Here is a 9,697-nt window from a genome sequence, read left to right on the forward strand (position 1 = left end):
TCACAGGGACAGAGAGCAGAAGAGACACACTGTAATCCATGAGTAAGTATTTAGTGTCCTGATGAGCCACTTAGACACTCACAAGTCTCTGGGAGTGGATGAGATTCACCCAAGGGTACTGATGGAGCTGGTGAAAGAGCTTGTCAAGCCAGTCTCCATCATTTGTCACCAGTCCTGGTTAACCAAGATGACTGGAGCTTGGTAAATGTGACACCCATATACAGGAAGGGTTGGAAGGAGGATCCAGGTCTGTCAGCCTGATCTTGGTGCTGGGAAAGGTTATAGAACAGATCATCCTGGCCGTGATCACAGGGCACATATAGGACAACAAGGATATCAGGTTCAGCCAACATGGGTTTCAGAAGGAAGGTCCTGTTTGGCCAACCTGATCTCCTTTTATGACCAGTTGACTCACATAGTGGATGAAGTCTACCTGAACTTTAGTAAAACCTTTGACACAGTTTCCCACAGCATTCTGCTGGAGAAGCTGGCAGCCCATGGCTTAGACAGGTGTACTCTTTTGGGTTAAAAACTGGTTGGATAGCTGGGACCAGAGAGTGGTAATGAATGGAGTTACATCCATCTGGTGCCTGCTCACTAGTGGGATTCCCCAGGGCTCAGTACTGGGGACGGTCCTGTTTAATATCTTTATCAATTATCTGGATGAGGGGATTAAGTGCATCCTCAGTCGTTTCACAGATGACACTGAGTTGGGTAGGAGTGTTGACCTGCTGGAGGGTAGCAAGGCTCTGCAGAGGAATCTGGACATACTGGATCGATGGGCCAAGGCCAGTGGTATGAGATTCAATAACTTGAAGAGTCAGGTCCCACACTGGGATTACAACCAACTCATGCAGCACTACAGGCTTGGGGAAGAGTGGCTGGAAAGTTGCCTGGCAGAAAACAATCTGGGGGTACTGGTCCACAGACAGCTGAACACGAGCCCAGGTGGCCAAGAATGCCAATGGCATCCTGGCTTGTATCAAAAATAGTGTGGCCTGCAGAACCAGGGCAGTGATCATCCCCCTGTACTCGGCATTAGTGAGGCTGTACTTTGAATCCTGTGTTCCGTTTTGGGCCTCTCACTATAAGAAGGACATTGAGGTGCTGGAGCATGTCCAGAGAAGGGCAACAGAGCTGGTGAAGTGTCTGGAGCACAAGTCTGATGAGAAGCAGCTGAGGGAGCTGGGGCTGTTTAGCCTGGAGAAAAGGAGGCTCAGGGGAGACCTTATCACTCTCTACAACTACCTGACGGGAGTTTGGAGCAAGATGAGATTTGGCTTCTTCTTCCAGGAAACTAGTGACAGGACAAGAGGAATGACCTCAAGCTGGACATCAGGAAGAATTTCTTCACTCAAAGGGTGGTTAAGCATTTGAATGGAGTGCCCAGGGAACTGGTGGAGTCGCCATCCCTGGAAGCACTCAAGAAACAACTTAGTGTTGCACTTAGTCCTATAGTTTACTTGACAAGATGGCATTCAGCCAAAGGCTGGACTCAATGACCTCGGAGGTCTTTTCCAAACTTAAAGATCCTGTGATTCTGTAACACATTTTTAACAATTATGAACTAATTAGATGTGGGTGGATATAGAAGTGATATTGAGATTTTTCAGAAAGTCTTGAGAAAAATCTTGATTTTTCTACAGCCAAAAGTAAAACTCCTATGAACCTTTCTGAAAACAGGATTTTACCCTCTCTCCCCTATCCTGACCATATTACAATTTTCAAAAAGTTATTTTAGTCTAATGGCTACATACAACCTGTCACAGGTATAAAATTTATTACAGCTGAAGAATCCTTCTGAATTCCTGTACACTATTTATAAAAACAGATAATATGTATGATAAACAAAGGTAACACGCAAGTTCCCCAGTGAAAGTTTATATTTCATCTAGGAATGCCTGAATACCAGTCTTTGGACTGCAAGGGTTTTTGTCTAGGAAATGCTTTTCTTGCCACTGTATCTCAGAAAACTGGGATTATACCTATGAACAATTATTACTCAAGGAAACTATGACACCAAATTAGTTAAAGCAAACAAATATATATACAAACCAACATCTTTAGCCAATGGTCTTCCAAATAATCTGCCTGGGCTTTAACAAAAACTCCTGCAAAACTGGGTAAGCAGCAGGATACTTTCATATACTAAGAACTTTTTTTTTTTTGTCACTCTTTCTGTCACAAATGTTTCCAAAGGCTGGAGTTCAAAGCATTCTCAACATTGTTCAATAAGACTTAGAAATTAAACAGTTACTGCGCTTTGCAGAGTCCTTTGATTGAGTTTTGCAGGTGGAAATTCTGGATTGGTGCCAAGCAGAGTCTGTGATTTCTAAATGTCAAAAATCAAACCAATGTTATCTCAGACATTTTTTCCAGACAAAATGCACTTTTCCAGTTGCTAGAAATAGGATTTCTATTCCTAATCCTTTCTCTTTCTACATTTTTGCCTTGTAATACTACACAGTTTTCAGATTTTTCAGAAATGCTTCAGAATTAAGAGTTCTGCAATAGTACCTTCCCTTATGTTAGCTTCTGACCTAACTGAATAGTTAAAACCAAAATAAAGGAAAACTAACCTAATTTACTAGGTAACTAAGCAAGATAACTTGTTTAGCTGCAGTCATTGCTGTGTTATTACAGATAACACCACCAGTTCCCAACAGAATACTTGTAATTTGTCTTGGTATCTTTCCATCTTTCCTAAAGCCCCAGATTTCACAGTCAAGTGAAAACTTTCATTAGAAAGGAAGTGTTAAGAACAGAACATGTGTGATTTTTTTAAAAATACTTGAAGTAGTGTCAGGATTTTATGATGCTTGGCTTGTGCTTTTTGAAGCTTGAAGTTGGCAATACACACATTCATATTTCCATAACTTGTAGCAATATTGCTGTCCTCTTCCTGTCCTCAGCAAAACACTGAGACAAAAAAATACCTTTCCTGATGCCAACTTTATTATGAAAATCATTTTCTAGAAAGAACCACATGAAATGCAAACCTAATGCCTTGTCTTCCAGACTTGATGATTCTTAGGCTGTCTTCTTTTGGGGCCTGCCCTTCAGGGACTTCACCTGCACTTACCTACATCCAGCTCCAGTCTTCCATTTGTTGGTAATGATGCAGCTAGGCCTTTAGACAACAGCATGACCCCTTCAATGCAGCCAGATACTAGAGACAAACACTGTCTAGCTTTTAAAACTACCTTTCCATAGGGTACACATTTTTCACTGCAACTGTTTTCTCAAAACCAAAATAAAATACATTTTTCTATCTACAATTTCTTCATATTTCATGTAATTTGTTAGAATAGAACATGGGTACAACATCTTGTGCAATTTAGTCCAAAACTTGCTAAATAGCAGGGTGAAAAAGGCATCTCTCTAGAATCCAAGGAGGAGGAGCCCTGAAAAAAAGACACCTTAGTAAATGCTTTGTTAAGATGATGTCATCAATATTTGCAAGTTTTATATCTTCTGAACACACATAGGCATGCAAGAAAACAGTGTTCTGGCTTTAGAGTCTTTGGAATTTGGAGTAAAGGCTTTAAATATCATTAATGCAATTAAATTACACTATGAAAATGATACAATTAACTTTGCAATGCTTTTTACTAAATTTACACAATGATCCTGAAGTAATTGAGACCCACCTCATCCCTTTGCTATACTGTTTGCCGATGAGTAACAACATAGACAGCAAATCAGTATTTTTTTAACCTAAATGTTTAGACAGCAGGTGATAAAATTCAGCTTTTCAAGTGCTGTAAAAATTCAAATTCATCTTCATGAAATTCAGATCTACACATTCCAGGACAGAGAAAAAGTGCTGTTAATTGAAACTCACAACAATTCAACTTCATCTGACAAAAACATTTTATCTCGTTTTGCATTTCCATGCAGCATCATTCACCAGGGAGCCATGCTGCAGGACCCTGCCTCTTGAGATAGCATGGGACTCAAAACTGAAACAAATTCTCACACTGGCATAAAGGTGTATTTTGTACATACTAGCAAGATAATGCTTTGCACTGATTCCTTTTTGTGCAGACTGTAGCTCTAAAGCATTATTCATAAAACCATGCATAATGGGAAAAGCAATCTACCTTGATGATGTGATAGGTAAGTAAATGCAGAGATAGAGTGAAAGTATGTCTTTGCTTGGTGATGCCAAAAAAAAAAAAAAAAAAGGAAATATTTCAGCTTATTTGCCCTTGAAAGACAAATGATTTTAACTGTGCATATTCCTCTATAGTGTATATTCTACTATAGAGAAGCACAGTTTGAATAGCTTATGTTTTCCAGGCTACTCTAACATTCATTTTGCCTAGATTTCTGTGAATAATCCCAAATGCTGGACAGGCACAACTAAAAAGAGTAAGATGTTAGCAAGAGAAAAAGGGAAATGGGCAAAAGATGGTGCTTGCATTCCTTGGGTAAAATTTGATTTTTTACTTTCACCTTTCAGTGCCACATTCACATACCATGGCTGACTAAGAAGTTTCAAGGCAGAATACCTGGGACAGCCCCAAGATGAAAAGATGCTGAGGAAATTGATTTTCCATGCTTAATTCCTATCAAGTCTAATGAACAGAAATGATCTACTAGCCTTTTAGAAATGAGAAATGGGGAAATAAAAAAAACATTGCCAATGTCTGCTGAGCAGGGTTCATTTTCAACTAGCATGAATATCTGTCATTTAAACATACAAGAAGCTGCCAAGCTGACAATGCTTTTCAATTATAAGAAAAGCCATGTCTGAAGTTTCTCTTTTCCTGAAGGGTGACATCTGCTCTGTAACTTAAAGCATCTGCACCGTCTCTTTTGCAATGTAAGATATCCATTGTGTCAGTTAGAACAAGGCAGGCAGATGCTCCTTACACCTCCTGTTAACTTGTGCAACAGTCATGTTGCCAGAGTTAATTAAGACTGACTCTTTGCACACTTGACTTGTGCAGACATACACCATCTTCTCTTCTTTGTTTCTAGGTGGCTTCCTTTCAAATATCATGGGTCATTATTATTAAACACAGTTTACCACTGTTCTCATTTGAAATATGCAGTTTATAACAGACACTATAACCACTGCAACAGATAATATCTCTCTCTCTTTCGGGATAGGCCATCTCTTCTCTTGCAAAATGAGAAGTTGGCTTTGATTGTCTCTCCATGGAGATATACACTAAGATACCCAGTAGAGGACCTTGTCTGAGTTCTGAGACAGAGCTACTGAATGCAGTTTCCACCATCACATTGCCCAAACTTCAAAAATTTCATGGACAAAATCTGTCCTTTCTGCCTAGCCTAGATTCCCAAGAAAGTTCGAAGACCCCCTTTCTATTACGACTGGGCTCCACAGTCCTAGTAATATTTTGCCCCTTTTAGGCAGGGTTTCAAAGAAAATATAATATTGGGCTACTTCATGCCTTCACGATTTCTTTCTCTCAGGGAGTGGCATAGCACTCATACTCCTCCATCTGTCTGGTTGTCTCCTCCTCTACATACCCAGAGTCCTATGATCAGCAGTAAGTGAAGGACAGAGACACAGAATAACTAAGTTGCTCTTCTACATAATGGAGGAGCACATGTGTTTTTCTTCATAAATTGTGAAAGAGTCCTCACATTTGCTCACTGCTTGCATGCTGCCCTCATTAGCACATGATTGACATGAAACTCTCAGTACTCACCACACTGGTACACAAGAAGTGGGGAAAAAAGGCTAATGGGGGTGTTTTACTGATTTGGCAACAGAAATCACAAAGGAGTAAGCTCATATGGAAGCCAAACTGTAGCCACTTACCTGCTTAATTTGTAATTTTAGTTCATTTCTCATTAGTAATTTTATGAAACCCTAACGAACAGGAAAATACAGAATGAGCTATTTTTCACTCCTTTTCCAGGAGAGAGGTAGGTCTCTGAATTATTCTCCTCATTAAGTAAAAACCCTTCCATTTGGTTGGCATGACAGTGACATAGGATCTCTCAACAGCTCTTTCAAAGGCTGTTGCAAACTACAGAGCTTCCTGTGTGAGAAACAAGTCTATACCTCCACATTATTGGGAGTTATGTGGATAAATCTCCATTCAATGAGATGAAAGTATGCCTCATTCAGCATCAAGTTAATAGCCAACATTTTCCAAATTCACCATAGCAACAATTATATAATGGCAAAGGGGTGAGAACAGCCTGCTAAAGCAGACTGTTGGGATGGTAGATGAAGCAATCAACACCTCACACTTTACCTTTGTTGCATACAAAGCTTTGGTAGTGGTCAGTGCAAAATCAGCAAGGTAAAAGACAAGAAGATGTGGTGTTCGATGGTGTCCTCTACCTACCTATGAGAAATACACAGCATGTTCTTGTAACTCTCATGAGCCCTACAGCTCCTCTCCAGGTGAAACATTGAGCATTTCAACATCCCAACTGGAAATAATACTGCAGTCTGAGATCAATGAATTGTGGAGTCACACATATTCTTAAGATGTAAAATAGGGAATCGAGAAAAAGAAAATATTTTATTACCTCCAAAATTCCAAAACCGTTCAGAAACCTATGTAACACATCTCATAGTAAACTGTTGCTATAAGGTAGAATCTGTGAAGATAATAAACCAAAAAATTGTATTGCCTTACAAATGAAAACAAAGCTAAGGAAAAGTTGATTTCATAATAAAGTGCAGTATGGTAGTACACAGTGTGAGCTGGCCAACATCTAGCCCTCTATGCTATATCTCAGAAGATGGCATGCTTCGTTACATTCAGCTGCATGCTCCATTTTGCACAGTGTACATCTGTCTCTGAGGTTTTGTTCTCTCACATGGACATAATTATGGAACCCTGTTTACATCACTTCGACAAAATGAATATAAAATCTGGAAGAAATTCTAGGACACAAGCCCATACACTTAAATGGTACCAGGCTGCCACGTTAACTGCTTAGACCTCAGAATATTCTCTCTGTTTTACCCCCAACCACCCTCCTCCACCCCAAAAAAATTATAAAATTGTATCCCTTCAGAACAACTAAGACCAGTGAAAGAAGATAACATTAAGTAAAAATAAGAGTGATAAAACTGTGACATAAACTAATACATAATGTCAAGTCACTGAACAGATCAAGTAATTTCCTTTACAGCAGTATAAGAACCCTTACCATGTTCAACAAACTGGGAAAACAGGCAACAATATGATGACCAAAACAAATCTCTAAAAATTAAAGGTAGAGCATGGGAGAGGGTGGGCAGAAGAAATGCAGAGTTGTAGAGCAAACTAAGTACGACTGTAATCAGGTCTAAGCAGGTAAGTGAAATACCTTAGTAACATGTGAAACAGTTAGAAGCGGAAAAACTTGAGATTTTTGCTTCTTGGCAATTATTTTATATAGTACTTATATCATTCCACATTCAATTTACACCGAATTCCACTGACCTAGCATACAATCAAGACAGCACAATAGCTACTTTATGGGCTGTGATAACAAAGTCGATATTAGCTGCTTACACTTGTTCATCTGTAACTATTCAATAGAACATCATGTCTTGAATCGTATGTGGCTTTAAATACTTTTTAAAATTTGTGAGTATGCACACTAAGCTAGCACCCAACATGCACTTATTCTATTGACAGAAATAAAAGATGTCCTTGGGTATTCTTAACAAAAGAAGTATGAAGGATTCATTATAAAAATAATTCCTAGTTACCCTCTCAGTCACAGAAACTAGACAAAAAATTCAGAAGTCAAACTGAAGCAGGATAGTTTTTTGGTTTTTTAAAGGTATCTATGCCTTTTACATCTCATGAATAATTACAAATGTAATTACAATTTTCACCTTTTGTGTTTTCAACTCAAGTATGAGCAATATGCGATGATGGGTCAAATTCAGTGTTTGGGCTTTTTTTTACTTCATCTCTAAATTTATATGGTTCCTCTTTGTATTACTTGGCGACAGCACAGTGGTGGAGAGAAGATTAGAAATTATGCTCTTTATAAATATCTGACACATTTTGTGCGATTTTGTTTAAACTATCTTAATCTCATAGAAGCAGGTGGTACATGTGTCCTATTGTCAATATGACTATATTAACAACAGGTAAATTTGGCTTTTTTAGAGAGAATTAAAAATCTCTACAATACTAATACATACAAATCTTATCCTTCTTGCAACACTTGTGAAATTTCATCATACTCTTCTCAAAAAGTACCCTAAGACTTTCAGGAAAAGGGGGAAAAAACCTCACATGCACTCGGAGGAGCAGAGCTGAGTTAATAGCTTGCTTTTTCCAGCCTGAGCCTTTCTAAGCACTCCTTTGAACTGATGCCCTTTCAGATTCAAATAGTATGACTAATAATTGCCATATATGTCTCAGAATCTGCTATGCCCATTAAGCTATAGTTAGTTTTTCCTCCACCTCTTACTACATCAAACACAGCAGTCACCTTTTTTTAGTGATCTCTCACTTTACAGACATACCTATTTGCCTTATCTTTCATTCCTTATGTAGCCTTTAACTGACTTACAGTAAGCAACCCAGTAGTGTGGCGGTTAGTGCACAGAATGATGTTTGCTCCTCTGTTCATTTAAGCCTACTGAGTCTTGTATTAGAAAGATAATTAAGAATCTCACCCTTTTTGTTTATTCAAGCCCTTGAAAATCCCATCTTCCTTTGACTTTAATCTGGTAAACCTTTGATGTTAGTTGTTAACCTGCTTGTATTTATCAACAACTCAAAATTCGTATTAACGTAGAGAAGCAACAAGCCTCTACTTAGTCTGTGCACGTGCTGGTGGGGAGGGGGACAGTGGTGGAAAGGGAAGCTTGATTGAACCAATTTCCACTAACAAATCCTTTACACTTGAAGGATTTTGTCTTACCACAGGGTATTTGGGCAAGTTACTGCCTAAGAAGTGTGTTGTAAACGTGGAGGTGTTTATAGACCAGGAAATATTTACTTGCTAGGAGAGGCACAGATAAAAAGATACAGTTTCAAGGAAAATGCAGATGCTGCTTACTTTAGAATTCTCTGTTTCTTAAAGTTTTTATATTTATAGACATTCCCTTGGTGAGGTCATTTTTAAGTACCTTTTTTTCCCACAGGTGTTTTTACAAGTCACAGAGGCACCCCAATAACATGGCACATCCTTGTCCCGTTTAGTCTGGCTGATTTCAACGTCCTCACTTACACCAAAAGCGGTAGCTCATTTCCTCTGCTGTACCAGTGGTTTGGGGTCTAAGTCTCCTACAGGACACACATGTGACCTCAGCAGTGGTTCCCCCCCCAAAAAAAAACCCCAGCCATTCACTGCAGCCCGCAGGGTTCTCCTTCTGGTGAGACAGTGCAAGGACTTCTCTGTGGGCTGAGACCTGGACCACCAAGTATTTCAGATAAATGAAACTAATATGGTGTCTTTGACATTACCTGCAGCGTGCCCCACATTTCACATGAAGCTGGCATGGGTAAATTTCTAGAACAAAAAAGGAAAAAAAGAGTGTTCTTCGGAATGCTCAGTGGTGTTCCACAAATCAGTTCAAAATGCTGGTGTCAGACATCCACAAAGTTTGTACTGATGACCTGGCTATTTATAGTCAGAGGAAAAGCAGCAGCACATTTCCTCTGCTTTCCACTCCAGCACTTACACCCGTTAAGGCCTCATTTAGGACCTTATCCAGACTACAGCCATTGATCCCTTGCTGTCAAATCAC

The 9,697-nt window shown here is 39.2% G+C and overlaps 1 long non-coding RNA gene across 1 annotated transcript; it reads right to left on the reverse strand.

Annotated features, from left to right (window-relative positions):
* Positions 1-3,297: 3,297 nt before the first annotated feature.
* On the reverse strand, positions 3,298-9,460 carry LOC108640444. Its single transcript, XR_001921179.1, has 3 exons — positions 9,414-9,460; positions 6,520-6,591; positions 3,298-3,404 (listed from the first exon to the last, which is right to left on the reverse strand). It is a non-coding gene; the product is annotated as an uncharacterized LOC108640444 (long non-coding RNA).
* Between the last annotated feature and the right edge of the window lie 237 nt (positions 9,461-9,697).

The sequence above is a fragment of the Manacus vitellinus genome, unplaced genomic scaffold, assembly GCF_001715985.3.
Source record: "Manacus vitellinus isolate BGI_N305 unplaced genomic scaffold, ASM171598v3 scaffold_33_pilon, whole genome shotgun sequence".
Lineage (NCBI taxonomy): Eukaryota > Metazoa > Chordata > Aves > Passeriformes > Pipridae > Manacus > Manacus vitellinus.